General features: G+C 37.8%; 1 pseudogene across 1 annotated transcript; it reads left to right on the top strand.

The window, feature by feature from the left end:
* Positions 1–16,725: 16,725 nt before the first annotated feature.
* LOC149257450 (heat shock 70 kDa protein 15 pseudogene) lies at positions 16,726–17,956 on the top strand (annotated as a pseudogene). Its single transcript, XR_016247194.1, has 3 exons — positions 16,726–17,143; positions 17,525–17,620; positions 17,738–17,956. The product of XR_016247194.1 is annotated as a heat shock 70 kDa protein 15 pseudogene (transcript).
* Positions 17,957–18,176: the final 220 nt, after the last annotated feature.

Consider the following 18,176-nt stretch of genomic DNA (forward strand, 5'->3'; position numbering starts at 1 on the left):
ATAGGAAAATAAGAAAGTAAAGAGACAAATCTTATTAGTAGAATATGATATTTTCCAATTTAAACAATTTTTTTCCCCTTTGTTTTATGTGATTAAATGCTATAACTACCATGATTATGGGCATAAGGCAGTTGAATGTAATATTATAAAATTCAGACCAACTGAAGAACCCAAGGTATGACAACAAAAAAGGAAGAAGGTAATGAAAAATGTGGCATTGTGTTGTATGCCCAAAATCAAGGCAGTCTTTTAGTAGAACCCATTTTTTTAATGTAAAATAACTATTTTTTTAAACCATGATTTAAAATATTATTTATGTTGCAAACAAAACCACAAAATTAATCTATTAATCTAAAAAGGTGCTACCAATAACATAAATTGTGCACCTAATAATATGAATTGTTTCATAGTTAAAATTTCAACTTGTTTAAAACCATAGCCTTAACCACTAGTATCATTGTAACCAAATATTTATAATACTTTGAATACTATGTTTTCAACTTAAAAATTATAATATATTTGAGTTCATAACATTTAAAGAAGGAGAAAGAAAGTCATGAAAATAGGAAAAACTATAAAGATAATAAAGAAATAAAATGGAGAGAAAAAATTAAGATAGTTTTTTATTAAGTACTTAACCAAGTTCACCCAATGTCGGGATGAGCTTGGAAGTGTCAATGTTACAGCTCTTGAAGACAATCTAGTCAACCTAGCACTTCTAAGCCTTCCCAGGAGTTGGCACAACTACTAAGACTCAGTAAATGGGAGGGAGAAGCTACCAGAGTGGGAGTTTTTATGGTCTAACTTGGTGCAAGAAGAGATTTAGTAGAACACCAGAGATGGATCCTCATCCGAGCATGATGATGAGGAGAACTATGCCTTAGCTGGAAAGGAGAAGAAAGGGAAAGGGAAGTCATCCCATTCCAAATTAGGTTCTAGTCAGGACAGTTTACCCCAGATCTCAACCAGTGTGTCTTGCTCTCTTGATTTCTGCCTCTTAGCTTGTTTTAGGCTATTTCTCCCTGACTGGAAAGCTTGATTTAGCTTGGTTTGTGTGCTTATTGGTTTTCATTCTTTTGCTTGATTTCTTGAGTCTTTGGATAGTTAGTGGTTCTAGGACATCTAGCTTGTCATCCATCCCGCTGATTGTGAACTCAATGAGTCAAGTTGTTGGTAAATTTACTCCTTGCATTTAATTTGTAGTCCTCTTATTGCTGTGATCTCCGTCATTCAAGTTTGAAAAGTTTCGTTTGGTTGTTTAGACATCTCTTTTTCGACATAGATCACATTGCTTGTCTTGTTTTTTGGTAGAGTCATTGCGTCATTGGTTTGCAGGAAGTTCTTTTTGTGTCTTTTCATCTACTTTAGGATTGATTGTCTCGAAAGCGTTTTCATTGAAGTGTTTTACAAAAATTCATTTTTGTCATTTCATGAAAAGTACACGATTCTAGTTTATTGCATCAATATGTTACATTAATTAGCATCATTGAAGACTAGAGTTGCAATTGCATTTGAAAAGAAAAAGAATTCTCTTTACCTTTGAAAGGACTGTTTGAAGTGCACTTGTTATGAAAATAGGAATTGGGAAGAATTTTTCATTATTTTGTGTTCAAAAAGTGAAGTAGTGAAAAAATCATTTTGTTTTCAAGTGCTTGGTTTTTTTCATTTGATTGTGTTTTCTACCCTCTCTAGTGTAAACAATTCATCGAATTGAAAGAGTCTTGTATCATTTAACTGCAAACAAGATTTTTTTGAGTCACATCGCCCGAAAACCGAGACATAATTAAAGATAAACTTTAAAATGAACTCAATTAACCTAAGGCACATTTGAAACCTAACGATCACATCTAGAAGGTCTAGGCTAGAGACGTAATCTGACGTCTCTAAACCTAGCAGTTGTCGTTCACTTCTACACTAGACAACGCTAGTACGGATTTGTGCTCCTCGTACCGTCAAGTATATAAAGGGAGACCCAACTAGGCTGCAGTCCTTTATCCATAGGAAGCAGATACTGTTGCCTTGTAAACGTGATACACTGAACACAACATTCGGGGAGATTGCCTCCCCGTATTTCTCAGTTCTCCGGGAGGTATTTTGCAGTTCATGGTAACCTGGTAATCTTTCTTTACCTAGATCATCCTGAGTAGTCATTTGATATGTTTGACTCTTTAAGCTTAAAATATCATCCGAGCACTTGTTCTTTCGAGCTTGCTTCAAATCGAAAGTGATAGAGTCACCTCTTCTTCTTTCTCGACTCTTAAAACATGAAAGAGAACCAATTTGTTTATGCGTCTTAAAAAATTGTTGCCCACGATCTCATAACATCCCTGTTAGTCTTTTCTAGACCAAATTGTGAGTATTCCTTTTAAACCACATTTAAAGCCTTGGAATTTATCTCTCTATTCTTTTTATTAGAGGAAAATCCATCGTAGTTGAACCGTCCGGTTCACCTAGTTCCTCTTCTTGTCCTCCGTCTGAAAGATTACTTGAGGAGCCATTTCCTGAATTACTGCAGTCACTTGAGGACCAAGGTGTTGAACTTGGAATTGGTCTGAGCATTCAACCTTTGTCATCGTGTCCTCCACCTCCCTTAGATACTAGGTCACTTTCTGATATTGGCCCGGAATCTCCATATAATCCTATCAAGACTCCCGAGAGTCAGCCGACCACTAACAATAAGCTTGGACTAGTTTTTTATCCTCCAAATCCTTTGTTCGACCCTATTGTGATATCACCGCAGTGTTTGTACAATCCATACGATTAGCCAGGTATTCCTTTGGAATTATCCCCTCGAACATCTTGGTCGTTTTTCATTGCTTGTTTCCACCCATGGAACTGGACGACAAGTTTCCAGTATCCTCTCCGGGTCATTCGGAGGTTTCCACTCCACACAGTATTGAGGAGGAAGAAGATCAATTTCGTCCTAAAGGTTTCCCTTTCACGGGATGCATTCCCATTAGTGTTTATCATAAATTACCTCCTAATTATGTGAATTTAGAATAGTTGGTCTCAAGTACACCTAGTGCCTCTTCACTTTATCATAATCATGTTTGGGCACTTGGTGCCATGCCTACCATGGGTCCGTTCATTCCGAATCTGACCCACCAACAGACATTGATTTCTACAGTCACTTCAGCCCTGGTGTAGCCCATCGTTTCAAATCCTCTTGTCTCATCAGTCCAAGTCACCCGTCTAGTGCAACGGATGATCTTGAGTCCTGCCTCTGTCAGTCCTTCGATCCCTCTAGTAAGTGCACAGGTTGTGCCACCACATAGGGGGAAGAACCTGAATGTCTCTATGGTGTCGAGCACAAATAATGTGAGTAGCTCGCATGCTCACGTGGTTGAGGTGAACCAACCTTATTCTGGTGTTATTCAAAACCCTACTATTCCTGCTGAATCGAGTAATGTCCAGTACCAACAGTTCCAAAATCCCGTTGGTCCGTCTAGGTCAAGCAATTTCTAGTATCAGCAGCCTTATGAGGCTCAGGTTCAACACCAATCCTTATGTTCCATATGGTTCCCAAGGAATGGTAAATCCACCTTACCTTCTTCAACCTTGGCAGTACGTTTAGCCTGGTCTGACCACCGTTCCCAGTGGCTATGGCCAGATACAATTCAGAAATTTTCAAGGTCTCAATTTGGGAAGTGTCCAAGTGCCCTTACAGCCGCAAGGACAACCTCTGCAGCAACAAGGACAACCTTCATTGCAGCAAGGGCCATCCATGCAGTAGCAAGGTCCGATGATGCAACAACAAGTACCACTGCAACAGTCACAGGGGCAACCCTCGCAGTAGTTGCAGCAAACCATGTAGCCACAAATGTTGTATGTTCAGCAAACCTCCCAACCTATCTCTTCGCAAGGCCAACCTCTGCAGCTGCAAGGTTAGCCCTCGCAACAGCAAGTCCAACCTTGGCAGCAACAACCCTTATATATATATCAACAGGGTCAACCTTTGCAAGGACAAGGTCAGGGTCAAGTCCTATAGCAGTAGGCCCAAAATCCTCATGTCCAAGGGAAACAGGTTAAAAATCCTCTTGCCCAAGGACAACATGTCCAAAATCCTTATATCCAGGGCAAACAGGTTGAAAACCCATATGCCCATGGACAACAGGTGCAAAACAAATATGTCCAGGGTCACCAGGCTCAACAGGCTTTTAACCTGTATGTTGCTTATCAACAACCTATGGCTGGAAAATTTCAAGGATTTCAAGGTCAAAAGCCTCCCTATGGGCAAGGTAACCCACAGTGGGGGAAAAATCAAATGCCTTATGGACAAAACCCTCCACTATGGGGAAAAAATCCTTACCAGCAGGGATGGGCTCCTCCAGTTGGACCCGCTTATTGATCTCCAATGCCTTTCAATACCCAATTATCGTTCTTGGCTACACTAGAGTTTTTAGATGTGTCTTGACTCATTAATGATCCAATTCTTCATTCACCCTACTGGCCTCCGGTTCCATCCAAGATCTCGAGCGATTGTCCAAAGTTCAATGGGAAAGCAAAGGAAGATCCTCAAGCCCATGTGATGACATATCACCTCTGGTGCTCTTCGAATTCTTATGTTGACAATTCTATGTGTCTCTGTCTTTTCCAACGAACTCTCACAGGCGTTGCAACCAAGTGGTATATCGAGCTCCCTCGAAGTACTTATTATGACTTCAACCCTTTAGCAATGGCTTTCCTCATGCATTTCCAATTGTTGGTTCGCTATGAAACCGGAACCTATTTGCTTACATTGCTCAAACAAAATACTGTGACCCACATCTTCCATCACATTCATGAATGGAGACGTAGGCATCCCCTGATCAAATTCGAGGTTGTCGATAAGTTACTGACTGAATGGTTCACCAAATCATTCGTCTCTCCAATTTCTCGTGATATTGCTATGGGTGAGTGCGTTAGGGAGGAGCAAGCCATTGCTCGTTCCCAGTACTTAGATCTTGTTTGCTCTCAGTCTGGCACTTTGTATGAGTTATTACCTGATGCTCCAAGGTCATCATCTGATTTGATGACATCGAGGTCATAGGATACCCCTCCTATTGATGGAGTAATTGGTTCAGTGTCCCAAGCCCCTGTAAAATCTTCTTCCAAACAAAAGTCGAACTCAAACACTGCTTCTAATAATCCCTCTTAGAATCCACCTGGCCCTGGTAAAACCTCAGAGGTCCACGCTATTCAGTTTACCGCAGCGGACAAATCCTCGAAATATAAGAAGAAAGGAAAAGGCAAAGCTAAAGCCGATGCCCCAAAATAGGGTCCTCCTAAGTCATCTATTGGTGATGCTTCCCAATGAAAACCTAAGTATCCATGCCTCATCTGTGAGGACGATCACTATACTAAGGATTGTCCCAGATAATCTGAAGTTAGTCGTTTGCTCACAGGGACCCCAGTTGTCCTAAAAGAGCCATTTTTGTCCCAACATACCCAAATGGTGGACCAACCTCAATCATTTTCTTCCTCAGGTTCACAAGTGTTCATGATGAGTATGCCCATTAATGTGGCTACTAGATCAAAATATTATCAAAATCCCCCAACAACAGGGAAAGGAAAAGAAGCTACCCCTTCTTCTTCTTCCCTGTCAAGTTATGGTCCTCTTCATATAGAGTGATCTAACCCTGATTTCGTCATTCGACCGCCTTCTCGAGTTGTGTTGCGAAAGTCCTCGTACAATCCCAACACTCGCACCGCTCAACACTATAATATTGTTGAGGATTTGGCTCAGACATCATCACATATGTCTTCCCTCAAGGTACTTCAAAGTCATCCATCTCAAAGGAAATCATTACTGTCGGCTATTGGGGGTATTGATCCTGCTGATTCTCATCTTATATGTTTTGATCTAGGAAACCACGTTCCACATCTTCCTCATCAGATTGCCTTTCTCATTCAGGTCATCATTAATGAGAAAACTATTCACAAAACTGTCATTGATGAAGGTGCTTCTACCTGCATCATGTTTGTTGCTTGTTGGAAGGAAATTAGTTCTCCTACTTTGAACGAGTCCCCTAAAACTTTGGAAGCTTTTGACGAGTGCGATTTGTGACCTTTCTGTGTCTTACCCAACCTTTCCATTACTTTGGAGGGAAAAACAATGTGTGTCGAGGTATATATTGTTGACGCTAATCTCAATTATAATCTTCTACTTGGACGGAGTTGGACCCATGCCATGCATGTTGTAGCCTCCTCGTTGTTTTGCATGTTTCATTTTCCCCATAAAGGGAAAATAGTCACAGTTGACGAACTGTCCTTTTTTGCCTCTTCCTCCTCAGATGGAAATGTTTCGTATGTCAAGAATAGTGGTGCTCCTTACAAGAGTGTGGGGGCAGGACATTTTAAAGATCCTGCTCTGATGGGTATCTTTCCACTCCCACCTCCTCATGTTGCCTCCGTTAACATGATTTTAGTTAAGTTTGATCCTTGGGTCATTCCCTCTCCGAATCTTGTTGACACATGGGCCGAGGTAATGTCGTTAATTCTTGGTGAAATTAATTACGTGGAAATTGTTTCGACTTCGTTGTCAGTGTCCTTTAATAATCTTGTTTCAAAAACCTCTCTTGATGCGTATTCTCAATCCCTGTGGCTTAGTTCTGGCCCGACGGTCATGTCTATGTGTCTTGAACAGTTCTCTTCTCTACTGCCTATTGACATGTCAATTCTCCTACCATTTTCAAGCTCTTTCAACTGAGGGCACCTTTATCCCTTCATGGATTCAGGATTTTTCTCCCTCCCCGAGTTTTTCCCAATTTCCCATTATTGCAATGGGGTTGTCATTTGACTCATAACCCTCCCTCGCCCAGGGGGCATGGGGGCAAAGCCTTATATGAGTTCTACTCTATTATTTGGCCAAGTCGATGCTTACTTGTCATGTCAACGGTAAAACTCTAGTATTCATATGTGTTGATTGATTACCCGAGTCCGAGCATGGACTCTCTCCACAAGTATTATGCTTAGGTCATATTGCATGGTTACTTTAGTACAATAAGTGTGTCATTCATTTTTGTGTAGTGTGGTTTGGTGTGTTGTTTTGCAAGAATCTTCCCTGCTTATTATGTTTTTGCCTGCTTTGTAGATGTCGATGTCTCCTCACATCGATTTCGCTGATGGTGCTTGCCGGAGTACCCGGAACCTATCATCTACAGCATGGGCCATTTATGACCCCCATGGTGAGTTGATTGATCATCAAGGAATTTGTCTAGTTCAAACAACTAATAGCATCATTGAGTATAGCACAGTTATCGAATTGTTGTCAGAAGCTATCACTCTTGGCATCTGGGATTTGGTTGTCAACCTTGATTCACAACTTCTTGTTCTTCAACTCAACAGGCAATATTCTGTTAGAAACCCTAAAATATTGAGAATGTATCTACGTATTCATCTATTGGAGAGAAATTTTGATTACATTACATATCATCATATTCCTAGGCATATGAATACATTGACAGATGAATTAGCTAATTATGTGCTGGAGATAGATTTGTGAAACATGTAGAAATAAAAAACAAATCATTTGTATCATAGTAAGCAGGAATATATATATATATATATATATATATATATATATATATATATATATATATATATATATATATATATATATATATATATATATATATATATATATATATATATATATGCATATACATATACATATATGTGTGTGTGTGTCAATAATGTTTGTCATACATCAAAGCCTCAAAGAAATTATGTGTGTCCAAAATACATCGGTGGCTCGCAGGCCTCAAAAATATGGAATGCTAGACCTATGCACTAAACAACATGATGCTCATGATAGCATGTAACTACTTGAACTACGTGAGTCAGCAGTTAGCGGATCTGATCTGACACCCCCATCATGTGCCTCTTGTACTGGCGTGGGACATCACCCATCCGAGCATACTCTAGGATCCCATGGGTCAAACCCTCGAGATTCTGCTCAATCACCTCCTCGTTGTTGCTCCCCTCTTGATAAGGAGCGACATCAAACTGCCAAGCGACATGCTTGGCAATTAGGGATATCCTAGCAGAGCGTTCTGGTCCAACATCTACATTCATAAAATCAAAGTTTCATGAACACATATATTTCAAAAACAGTCAAACATAAAAAACTAAAAAATTGTTTGCTTTACCTCCATCATCAAAATCCTCTCCTTCTGGGAGCAGCATATTCGAATCTCTGCGGAAACCAGTACCGCTGTAAGGCCAATCCTCCACTACAATCAGATTTCGTCATAGCCATGAGAAGAAGGTAGGCTTGTAGGACATCTGTTAGCCCCACGTAACCCTTGGCATCAACTTGCTCCAACAAACCATCCATGGGTCTCGTGGCATTGGCGAATCCACCTCGGTCAGCTGGTATTGGAACAACGGAACCCGCTCCAAGAAGGTCACTAGCATAGACCCAAAGCAAAACTGCTTCAGGTTTCCCGCCTTAGCTTTTGATAGCTGGCACTTCATGCTGATTTTCATAGATTTCGCCTAGTTAAAGATAGTGGGCGTTGTGCACTCGATATCATGCAGGAACTTTGACTTTTTAGTCTCATGCAGTGCTTGGGACCCAACCACTCTGTGCCTAGTCAACAATAACATTCTCAACACAAGATCCAGAATGGTCGCAATCTCGATCTTGCCACTCTTGGATTTGAGAGCTTCTAGGCAATGTCGGACAAGTAACATAGACACACTTGCCCCAATCGGTCTTGACCCATATAGGTTGACTGGTTCCCCTCTTTGGGATAGTACTATGATGAAATAAATATCTGAAGTTTCTAACTCCAGCGCTTGGTCACCAATGATAAAAATTTCCCAATTTATGTCCCAGAGACTAATCAGGTACCATAGCAGCTCAGTTTGAGCCCACATTCCTAGTGTGAGAAAGAACTTGAGGAGCCCACAGTTTCTCAAAGCCTCCAAGAAATTTGGATCAGCTATGGCTTGGGTATTGATATCCTCATGCTCTCTTTCTTTCTAATCCACCATTTTCGGCGATTTTCTTCCTGTAAAAACCATTCAATCAAGTCAATGATCATTTTTTGATAGAGAAATTTGGATTCAAACAGTCAAATTAAGAAAAAAACATGTAAATTTTTTTTTCACAGCACTGGCACAACTGTTTTTAAAAACAATGGCGCCAACGACGCAGTTGGCAATTTTAGCCACCCCTGATCGGTGCGGTTCCATGCTCGGAAATTGCGCCGACCGAGGGCGAAAATGTTTTGCCAAAATCTCCCCATGAAATCCAAAAATACACTATGAAAATGGAGCTTAAGGTCTTGGTTCTTACCTACACCTCATGGCTCGACGAATGACCTCCCGAATCTCTTGCAATTTGCTGCAAAAAACTTAGGGCACAAAAGGGTAAAAAGCTCTTCACACAAAGGTAAAATGGTAAAAAATAAAAAATAATTACTTTTCCCCTTTTTATTCATTTTTAAGAAAATATTAAGGTTTTTAAAGTGTTTTTGGCCTATTTTACCTCAGAACTGCATAATGTGTTTACCTTTCTTGTGCAACGACAGGTGACAGATTGTTGACGATGGTACTCAAGTCACCTTTAAGCTCTTTTTTGACTCATAAAAGATGAAAATATCACCGAGTATTTTCTCTTTTGACTCATTAAAGCAAATAAAATGGGAGGTCTGCTTTCAGCTCTTTTCCAACCTTTTAAACATGAAAATATTGCCAAGCTCTTTTTGTCTTTAACTCGTTAACAGATGCGAAACATCGTTTACCCCTTTTTTGGGCTGGGATAAACTATTTAAGAAAAAGGTACTTCTTGACTGAAATGGTCAAGTGGTTCTCTCATGTATCGTTTTCTACCTTTTTGGGCTCGAGAGACACAAATGTACGAAAAGGGACCATGTGGAGTTTTCTTTTCCATGTCTTTTTCAAACTCTCTAAACATGAAAAAGATATCGAGTTACACCGTTTTCGGACTCGTTAAAACATTAAACGATATCAGATTCATCACCATGACGAACATGAGATTCTCCTTCCTAGGGCTTATTAAACTTACTAGGTTGGATTCGTCCGAAGGATGAACTTACAGTGCAAGCATATGCTATCGCCTTCAAGCTTGCGATAAAAAATAATTGGGGTACCTACCAGAAATGGTGGGGGAAATTTTGGAAATTCAACCAGTCGTGTTGGTAAGTCACTCTTGAACATGACACTATCTATTTAGTGTCGGGTTGGGATATCTTCCTTTTCATCATTGACCTTCCTGGGTTAGGCCGCTCATTTTTTTCCTTCCATTTGATCTCTACCATGTCAGCATGAGCACCGATTCTATGGATCCCAAAGCTACCAAACTCCGGAATCGTGTCACCGATATGTTCAAGAGTTAGTCCCTTTACACTTACACTTACTCCTGATCCTCTATATCATAAGAAATCATTTGCATCCCCTTGTCTCATGTCGATGATGTGGGATAGATCATGGCCTTCCTTCGACACGGTCACTTCTTGTCGACTTCAGCTCATTATCCAAGAAGCTGGCCCAGTGACTCCCTTCCAGTAGCTTAGATCTTGCACGCCCTAATGGCAAGTTCTTCGCACTTGATGACAAGTTCACATCACTGGCTTTCGATTGGGTGATTTCACGGGTGTTCAACATCATTTACATTCTGTGAACTGTGCTGCTAGTACCTTGAGAGCCATTGTCATTATTGGTGGTTTCTCTTGCGCTTGTTAACAATTCACATCATTGACTAGTAATCAAGCGACTTCCTAGCATGTTCAACTTCAACACATTCATGCGCATGTTAGGATTTGTACTTTGACCTTGTCATTTGCAACGCAAGACCCTGGGCTAAGATTACATTAAGTCCAGTTTGCTAGGCGATGTGACATGATCATGTTGATATACATGTCTCTTTTAGATGGATGGCTACAACCATACCATGAGTTTTTATATGTGATCCTTCTCATTATTGGATTTTTGCGACCATACCTTGGTTTCATTATGATCCTTTCTATTGGATGGCTATGCCCATGCCTTGGATCCATTTACATGATCATTTTCGGGATGGTTGCATCCATACCATGATTCATGTATTATTCAGAGTTTTTCAGCGATGTATATGTATCTATTCTTGCTTGCAGGTTCTCCAACGACAGACTCTGGTTCCCCGCACGCACTTGTAAAGCATTTCACTCCTCATTATAGTTCGACCTTCATGCTTTAGGGGAAATCTGTTAGACAATATTTTGTCACTGTCCCTGTACTCCCCGTCCACGATCTTGGAGGACCTCTACACTGCACCCAACATGCTTTCCTACCATGAAGAAACTCCCAGTGTGTCCCTATTCATGAGCAAAACAATTCCCTTTTCCATCATTTCCCATAAATATTTTGTTTATCCTAGTCTACAAGACTGACGCTAATGATCCGTGTCCTCCTCGTGCCGATATGCAGGGTTTACAACTGTCCCTAGCATTGATCAGATCAATTGAGCCCTTTCTCAGTCGTGTTGATCCTCTTTTGGAAAGTTTTTAAATATGGAGCCGAAGCTTCCAGCTCTAGAAGCTTTGTAACGGAAGTCTGGTAAATGGTTAGGCCAGATGGAATCAAGGAGGTCAATTTGGGCTCCTTTCCCCTATTAGGATGGAACTAATCCAAGAGATAAGACCTTCTCCCATGATAAGAGGAACCATCTCCCCTTCATCCCAGCTATATAAAACTCTTTTTTTCCCAAGCACAAGTTAGCTTTTAGTCCTAATTAAGTTCTGGCTAACGTTTTGATTTTGGAGTAATCAGCAAGCTACCTATAGTTTTTAGCTTTTTAGTTTGTTTTTAAGGGAGAATTGTGAATTCGGTTTAGTGTGAAGACTAAAGGGAAGAGCCTTGAGACTACCATTGTCAAGGCTATCCATGAGATGTTAGCAGAAGTGTGGGAACCCAAATATGTCGGCGGAGAACAACAACGTCAAAACATCAGTTGTAATCTCTTCTTGAACTAATATAGATGCAACTCTCAATTGATTTCCTACATCAAACATCATCTCACATATTTATGGCTTAATGTTTCTGGACCTGTTAAGTAGGCTGAATACAATATTGTATGCTATTACGTTTGTTGTTTGTTGTTGTTTTCTTGTTTCAGGTGTGCAAAGGAAGGAAACGAAAGATAGCTGGAACGAGGAAGCAAGATCATCACCAAGCAGAATAGCATTCTAAGAGGTAGGCCCTCTTAATTGATTCTAACCTAAGGAAATCTTCCATAGATTATTTGTTTGTGAGTAGACCCACACTCTCGGGCTAGAGGAATTGTTTGTGTTTTCACTTAGAATTTACTTGCATCACAAGTAGTAGTTTCTTAGTACAACAAGAAGCAGAGATCAGTTTCACTCAGTTTGGTAGAAGCAAATTACATGGATGTTAGTCAAGCAGCTTGTGAAGCTATCTGGATGAGGAATATCCTTGTTGGGTTATTTAGTCAACAGAGGGATCCTACAGTGATTTACTATGGCAATCAGAGTTGTACCAAACTCTTTGAGAATCTAGTTTTTCATGATCGACCCAAGAATATCGACATCTGATATCATGATCTACGAGATTGTGTGTAGAAGAGAATCATGTTGTTGGAGTACATTCCTACAGAGGAACAAGATGTCGATATTTTGACAAAGACATTGTCAAGAAGAAAATTCGATTTTCATGGAGGTAGGATCGAGGTAGCAGATAATCCCTTTCTTTTTGAGAGGGGGTGTTGAAAATGTAACAAGAAAATCCTAATTTAATTTTGTTCTTGAATTAAATTGGAAATAAAATTGTAATTCCACATCTCATGACAACTTGTATTAGTTAACTAAGTTAATTTGACTTGGTTGGATCAGTTAATTCAAGTTGATGGTCTAAATTGAGTCATGTAAAGTGTCTCCTACTTTATAGGATCCCTAGTTGAGTTTATTTTGAGTTGTAATTAATTAATTCAGTTCAACTGAGTTAAAATTAGTTAAACTAGTTTCAACTGTTGGAGGAACTAGTGGGAGGTCTAGTAGTGTGGTGTTGCTTGCAATGATCAACTATTAAAATGATGATTCACTCATAAATAACTCATGCATGTTAGATCTAAGAGTTACCCAGTTGATATTGGAGTTCAGGGATAGTGTACTATCTGTTATATAATCATCCAAATTTTACAGGTTGTGCATGTAGTCAGAGGAAGACCTATGAGGTTTGCATAATTCCAATTGAGGAATTCCCCTAATTAATAGGTTGCTAATTCTCAAGGAAACAATGCAAGGAAATAGGGACTTGGGCAAGCAAAAAATTGGTTAAGTATTGGCCTAGGCTTGTCTAAGAAGTCATGAGACAGATAAAGATAGGTAGAGGTTACTTGGGCTTGAGCAATGCATTATAATGTTCTCATATTTTTCTAACTAATGCAATATACAGATAGCAGGGGTTTTTAGTTGTGGCTTTCCCCAAGAAATCATTGTGTAATGCATTTATTGAATTCTTTCTCTTATATGCTTCATGATTTCGCGATCGTTTAAATTATTTCATTGATGGGTAGAGTAGATTTAAGTCTATTGCTTTAGGATATTACAATTAGTAGTTTGAATCTACAAGGAACTTCTACATATTGATGAGTTTCTATCCCTTTTTCTCTGTTGTGGTGTGTCTGCAAGTCGTCTTGTTGCCAACAATTGTTAATCTGTTGTTTCCACCTATGCTAGTGGTGTTTTTTCTATTGCAAGCTCTGGTGCTATTGTAGTGTTAATGTTATTATTGTTGGGGTTCATCACCCTGGTCATGTAATATTTTGTTGCTCGATTATGGGCTTGTGTATGGACTCTTTGGGTCATTTTTTCATTTTCTGGACTATTCTTAGTCTATTTGTATTTAGGGGTTTTAGTTTTGCAGTTTCTTTGTAGCAGGGTTTTCTTTTTTAAGCCTAGGGTTTTTTCTGAGATGTGTAACAAAATTCCATCTGAAGTAGTTTTTATCATGGCCCTTTTGTGATTATTATTATTATTATTATCATCATCATCTTCAGATGGTTGATAACTATTTTCTGAACCTGTATCTTCGAAATGTGTTTTGGCATATGTAAAATGTAATTTCATTCTTCTTTGATGAATAAAATTATGTTTTTTTTCTAGAAAAAAAACATTGATGAAAACTACCCCTCCCATCTTATGTCAACTAGGTTGAGGCCCTCTATGCCAATCAAGTTATAAATGTTTTCAACACCAACAATAAGTTTGAAATGGTGGCTAGTTATTATGCCATGAAACTCAATCCTACATAATCAATTTTTTCTTGTATCATCCTCAACCTTCATCATTGTCACTCCCTCCATCTTTAGAGCTACCTATAATAAAAGGTGGTGATTTCCTCGAAGGGAGACTTTATTCATAATGATAGAGGGAGGACTATAACATGGGTGATGTCGTATTGTAGCTTGTTGCCATATTGTAGCTATGCCAACTCATTTAAGGTTGTTTCCACATGAGAGAAAGCTTAGATTAGCCCATCTAGAATTGTTCATAAGAAGATATAGGCATAAAGGAACATGAGGAAAATCATGTTGATAAGAGGAAGGCAACATTGCCATGGAAAACTAGAAAGTATGGGTGTGATAACATTGTTATTATAGCCATTAAAACAAAAAAGAAGAATAAACCATAAACTAAAAAAATAAATACAAAATGGATGAAATAAAGAATACAATCTACCTAAAAGAAGAGGTGCTCATCCAAGAATACACTTAAAAAACAAAAAAAAACAAAATAAAGTAAATGCACCAAAATTTTCCAAGAAAAATATTGTAAGCCTTTTTATATAACCGTAATAGAAGAATGCACTTAAAAAAATGAAAAATTAAGAAAACGACAAAGAAAATGTACCAAAGAAAAAAAAATCTAAGGTAAAGGTTATAAACCTTCTATATGTAGAACCACAATTGAAAACACAAACAATCAAGTGGATAAGAAAAATGCCACATTAACATGGAAAATAAGAAAGTGTGGCCATGATAACCTTGTTATTACAACCATTAAAACAAAATTAGAAAATAAGCATATATATATATATATATATATATATATATATATATATATATATATATATATATATATATAAATATATTCTAAGCCTCTTATAACACTTATCCAAGAATACACTAAATAAATAAATGAAAAATTGAGATAGTAACAAAGTAAATGTACCAAAAAATACTAAGATCATAAACCTCATATATATAAATCCATAATTTGAGAACATAAACAATTTAATGTGGATACAAATGTAACATTAACAGGGAAGACAAAAAAAAAAACCAACATAAAATTGTTATTATAGCCATTAAAATTAAATTAAAAAATAGCATATAAAATAAAGAAAATCTATTTAAAAGAAGTAGAGGTCCCTATCCAAGAAGAAACTAAAAAAATAAATAAAGAAGAAGAAAATAACACGGTAAATGCAACCATGTCCATGGAGCTTCGGATTGACCATGAATGATACACTATTAAAATATTACTTATCATAAATGACATATTCAAATTCTTAATAAATAAACTCTGAATAGATATGATAAATACACCTAAAAAAAAATCATAGACTTTTGTAATATTTAAACAAATTTATAATAAACAAAGTAAAAATAATAACAAAAATCATTAAAAAATACAAATATCAAATATATATAATCACAGAAAAAAAACAAAGCATATCAAAAACTTAAAATATATAAATAATTAAAAAAACTTCATAAAAATATTAAATTATAATTTTACTTTCACATATATTTAAAATTATAAATACGTCTTTCTTTCTAAAATCAACTCCTCAAAGTGCCACCTCGCACTACTTTGAACCTTCAACTATTATTTTAATATTAAACATTGAACAAAAATCAACCATTAGATTAATAATCAATTAATAGTAATTTCAAATTAATAATTAGTTAGGCCGATAGGCCTTCCTATGAATCAATTCAACCATCTAATCATCTACAAATTTTTTCTCTGATTGACTTGTGGTACACAATTTTTTTTATTATTTATTTTAATGGAAACCAAAATTTGAAAACAACTCTTGCGGTTGGTTTGGTTTTTGATAACAGGAAACTGTCCACTTGACATCTGTGCGCCGAGTTTCTCGAAGAGTTTGTAGAGTTTATGGCCCAATGCTCGCACAGAGTTTCTCGAAGAGTTTGTAGAGTTTATGGCCCAATGCTCGGAGTGGGAAGCTCTCTATTATTACCCCATATTATTTCCATTTACGGGGCGGGCTGCATGCATGCCCGCGGTTATTATTATCGGGTATTGTTTCCATTTACGGGAGTTTGTAGAGTTTATGGCCCAATGCTCGGAGTGGGAAGCTCTCTATTATCACCCCGTATTATTTCCATTTACGGGGCGGGCTGCATGCATGCCCGCGGTTATTATTATTATCGGGTATTGTTTCCATTTACGGGGTGGCGGGCATGCATGCTTGATTTTTTCTAATTTAATTTCACAGCTGAATGAGTGGTGGAAAGTAGGGAACAAAACAAAACGGCAGGGAAGCGTAGCGCTCCCCACTCGATTTACTGTGCAAACAAATATCTACCGACTGTAATCAATATATGTACAACCACATTACAGGAAGCTTATTATTGTAGTAAAATTGAATGCGAACTTGAGAAATCTGATGTTTACACTTTTAATTTTCATTGTATAGTTTTTGGATGTATTTCAAATGCCTATGCGGATGAACATTGAATTTATTATTTTTTAATAGTACATCAGCAAACACAAGTCTGGTGTCATTGTTCAATTAATCATTTGTGACCAAAACTGTTGAAGCATAAACCAGCTTCATTAGACATGAGAATCAATATTTTGCTACAAATATAGTACTAGCATATTCCTACTTAACCTTCAAAACAAGTATGATCTGTTTTATTTTTCTTTTCTCCCAAGTTCAAGAAAGTTTTCCGTTCTCTATTGCTTTGGCGTGGAAGGATTCTGCTTCCGAGTCTGAAGATGGAACTTTAGAGCAACGACAAACCAAAGTTGTGTTCCCTAGAGGCAACACATTGCCAAATACAAAGGTTTTTACATTCTTAAGGTCTGGGACCTTCACAGTAGACATTTTATATGAAGATGTGAACCAAGTTCGGGCGCCTGCACTGATAAGTTCATACATGGTATGGTATTTTATGCCAAAGAATAAGATGTTGCCATTTTCATACAAAATTCTCAGAATTGAAATCTCTGAAAAATATTGTGGACTGGCAATGCAGCATTAACAGGGATTTATTTGTAGCACTGAAACAATGTTGGGTATCATTGGATTGTAAATTTGTCTATTTTTGATGAAAACAGTCACGATTTTTGAATATTTAATTTTGTTATTTTAAATATGTAATACATTTAATCAATTTCCTAATAAACGCATATATTGAGATTCTCTTCTCCTTTTTATTCCAGTTGCCAATCTGAGAAATTGCAAATTGAGATTATTTGATGAGTTGAAATTGTGGAGTGAGAAAAAATTGCCAATCACTGAAACTCTTCTGTTTTTGCAGATTGGTCCTTTTCAGACTTCAAAAGGTGAAAAGGCTAAGCTGAAAGTAAGAGTCCAGTTGGATAAGCATGGAATAGTTTCGATTGATTCTGCAACTGTAAGTAGTGACAGGTTTCACATATGATTTTTATATTTTATTTATAATATGAGTTATGTACTTGAAAAATCGGAAGCTCAGCTCTACTGGGATGAGAACATTATTTGTATCCTGCAGATGATTGAGGAAGAAGAAATAGAAGTCCTTGTTTCTAGTGTGAAAGAAGGATCAAATGACGAGAAAGAGACTGCTGCAATGGATACAGATGATGCACAAAACAATGGTACATCTGCAGCTGGTGACAATGCTGATATTAATATGCAGGATGCCAAAAATGCTGCTGGAACTGCCACTGGTGCTGAAAATGGGATTCCTGAGTGTCACAAACCCCGGTAACCTCGCATGTAAAAGGTAGGGAGTTAGAATTTTTATACAAATTACCACAAGTAATTATCCAATTCACAACTCCACATTCATCGTTAACCATTAGATATAAAGTTCATTAGTACATAAAGTAAATACAGTAGAGAACAGTAAGACGCATAACCCTTAACAACTACTGCTGTAGTGTAATAACATAAACTGTCTAATGAACCTTGCATCCACCTTGCATCCA

This window comes from Pinus tabuliformis, chromosome 6, assembly GCF_031772625.1.
Source record: "Pinus tabuliformis cultivar Carrire ecotype Pingquan chromosome 6, CPIR1, whole genome shotgun sequence".
NCBI classification, from domain to species: domain Eukaryota; kingdom Viridiplantae; phylum Streptophyta; class Pinopsida; order Pinales; family Pinaceae; genus Pinus; species Pinus tabuliformis.